Consider the following 3762-nt stretch of genomic DNA (forward strand, 5'->3'; position numbering starts at 1 on the left):
TTCTTTATTTAAATGAGTTACCTGAAAATAGGCTGATGTTATTAAGATGGTATTTTAAGTTAAAAGATTTATAAGTAAAGCTTGATTTGGAGTGAAATTACTAAATCTCACCTTTGGCAAAAAGATTGTCACCAGCTAAGCATTAATTAGAAAAAAAAAGGTAAAAAAATAAATTTAAAAACAAAAATAGTGTCATTGCTTAATAAGACAAAAATAGGTATGGAGTAAAAATATTTCCCCAGACTAATATTTTTAAAATAGAATATGCATTTTTCTATTAGAGGTGCTTGAAGTATGAATATTGGTACCTGGAAGTATACTGATGTAATGTGTGAAGGTTAGAAGGGAAATATAGCTGTATGTATTAGCAGCAGAAAAAACAGGACAAAAAAAGAAAGACCAAAAAGCTTTCTAGGAAAAGAGGAATAGAATCTACTATATAAAGGATACGATATAATAATGCTTAGACAACAGGAAAAAAGACTAAACCAATGTGAAAAACAAGACACGAAGTAAAGGAGCACCTGAAATGGGGCATAAGAAGTTCAAGGGCACCTCACTCCATGCTACCCTTAGGATGTAAATGTACAAGCTGGAGCTGGGCGATCAGGACCAGGGTGGTTTTCGTTTTGCAGTCCTTCCTAGAATAACATTAATAGAATATGATCTCTTTAAATGGGGAGGAGTAGTAAAAGGTTCGGAGGTTACAGCTAAGAATAAAGGTCGGCAAGCTGAGGCTCCTGAAAAGAGTTCGCTCGTCATGAAGGCTTTTAAGTTTATTTAGAAACTCCTGGCATGATTCAAAAGCTGCCTAGTGATTTCAATGGCACATAGCAAAATAAAAAGTGTGTCCTTTGCTATAAAGCAATTAAGTACGCAAGATGGTGTGTGGGAAAAACTAAGTGAGCTTTCGCAGTTCTCCCTGTGATTCAGATGCAAACACTTGTGGTCAGGTCTGTAGTTGAGAGGGTGTGATGCAAACACATTTGCGTTTGTTTTTCCCTTTAGAGCGTTCATTCTCCTATGCACAACGTGACAAGAAAACACAGCCCATGGTTTAAACTCCATAATAAAATCTTTCTAATATATTTTCAATGTGAAAAATGTGCTATAATTTTCTAGCGAATAGGAGATGTACTGATAGTACTTTGATGTACAAGCAAACCATATGCTTATTTATCCTTCTCAAAGCAGAGAGGAAGAGTTGGATAAAGAATATTCTTTGGATTTAAAGGAGGAAAAAGCTAATGCATTCCTATCACAAAAAGAAAGAAATATAATCCTCCTAAAGAACAGATTTGGAAAAAGAATCACATGAAAATGAAAGATTTATTTTGCGGGGGGAATGAGAGAACTCCATTTCAAAGCTTCTACCTAACTGTGGCAGAAAACATCAAGGAGAGGCTTATCTGGTCTATCTGATTGAATGTGTAGATATTGTATTGTTGTTGGGATGGAGATTTTCTTTTGTAAGCTATTTAATACACAGGCAAAACTTATTCACTGACTGTTCCCCAAGGTGGAGTCATATCTTGCAAGTTTCTCAGCCACAAAGAGTCACACAAAGATGCGAACATAAAAACGTTACATGAGGCCAGATACAGGGGCATTGCGTTCACAGACCAAGTGGCAGAAAAGCTGGCTGGATGTGATAGAATCTCTTCTAGTCTATCTGTCCTGAGAAATAAGGCAGGGAGAGGTCTTCAGGAGGACTGGGAAGGGATCAAACAGTTTGCAGGGCTAATCCCCAAACTACCTGAAATCTCTGGGTGAAAAAGAGTACTATTTGTTCATATGGCATGGAAAAGATGTCAGGAGACCTTGGGACAGTGGAAAAAGGCGCAGAGAGAAAGGGGGAGGTGGGATGAGAACAAAGGGCATTCTAACAGCATTGATAATCGCTGCTCCAAGGCTAGTCTTGGGTTTGCACACCAATTAAGTGCAAGTCCCAGGGTTGCGTGCTGTACCTAAGAAGGGCCCATTATTGCTTAAATAAAATAATCTGTGATAGACTAATGTTTAGAACCAATTCCACAAAAGCCCACAGAAAATTCTCTGAAATGGACCTGAATGTGACTTACATGCACACAACAGTTACTGCTAAAGCTCAGGGTATTGTACAGACCTGCTAAATAATACAGAGATGGGGGCGGGAAGTGAAGTGGGAGCTGGAGAGGAACTAGATGGCATAGGGATGGTGGGAGCAGTGAAGAAGCCAGAGGAATGAATGTCCACTAAAATAACAGACGTTAAAATTAAATGGGATGGCACGTAGCCATAGGAGGCCCTTAATAATAATTTGTGGAAAGAGGGAAGAAAGCGCTAGAGCCACCAGTTATGGTGATGTGGGCTGCGTAAGGTCTAGGGATCTACTAAGTCCCCAGCACTATAAAAAGGTGGATAGATAGATAAAATTCTCACAAGAACTCCATGATCAGATGGTATTTCCCACATGTTCTAGATAGGGAAACTGAGACTCAGAGAAATATGTTACTTGTACAGATCTCCCAGCTAAATATTGAAAGCAGAGTTCTAACTCACATCAGGTTGACATCAAAGGTGTGTTGTTAAAAAAAAAAATTGAGGGCTGACAACTACTCAGCCATAAAAAAAAGATGAATTAATGGCTTTTGCAACGATCTGGATGGAACTGGACACCATTCTCCTAAGTGAAGTATTGTAAGCGTGGAAAAACAAATACCATGTTGTACTCGCTATTAAACTGGAACTAACTGATGAGCAAACAAGTGCACAGAGGAAAGTAAAACTCATGGAAAGCAACCAGGGGGGAAGAGGGGAGGTGCAAAAACCTATCTAATGGGTACTATGGACACTATTTGGATGATGGGCTTACCTATAGCCAGGACTCAAGCATTACAAAAATGATCCATGTAACCTAAAACATTTGTACCCCCTTAATATTTTGAAATAAAAATTGAGGGGACTGAAGTTGATTTGAAAAAGTACATCAATAAATGTAATTTATTATTTCCTATTTTAAAAAATGTCCTTTCCTAACACACTACTTTTAGTCGATAGAGCCATTTATCGCATGTCTGGAACAGTATAATTGTCCAATTGAAATAAGAAATCTGTCCTGAAAAGGCAAAATGAAAAGGTACTCTTTTTTGAGTTAGGCTACTGTCTTTTAGCAGTGGTCAACTTATCGTTATAAGCAAGCTACTCCACAAAGGAGTTGGCATGGTGGCAAATTGGTATAAACAGATAAATTCCAATGCACAAACCACCAAAAATGAAAATTGTAAAGCCTGTTCACATTGACTTGCAAAAGACTAGTATAGCCAAATACTTCTGGGGCAGAAGTAATAGGTCAGTAATATTAGACCAGTCCTGATCTTGATCGTGTTGATAAAAAGTGGTTCTTAACATCTACGCTTCTACGTAATCATAGGGCTGAACAAAATGACTATTTAAGTTGACAGTAAATAGGTCACATTTGCTAGATGAAATTTCAGTTAGACAATGGGGCTCAAGTTAAACATGTCAGTCTACCTGTTGCCTGGCCTTATTAAAATCTTAAAAAGATTACCATTGGAATTAGTGAAAGAGTAAGGTATGAGTTCAGATGCTTATTCTTGTCCTGGTTTCTACCTTAAATTATTTCACCTCTCTAACTCTCATTTCACCTTTATTCATAGCAGGCGATAAAATATCTTAATGAAGAAATTAAAATATAGTCAATTTAAACTATTGTATAAAAAAAGTGCTACTCTTAACTCATTTTTTTTCTATAAAAGAAGG

The sequence above is a fragment of the Propithecus coquereli genome, unplaced genomic scaffold (assembly GCF_000956105.1).
Source record: "Propithecus coquereli isolate 6110/MARCELLA unplaced genomic scaffold, Pcoq_1.0 Scaffold105, whole genome shotgun sequence".
NCBI lineage: Eukaryota > Metazoa > Chordata > Mammalia > Primates > Indriidae > Propithecus > Propithecus coquereli.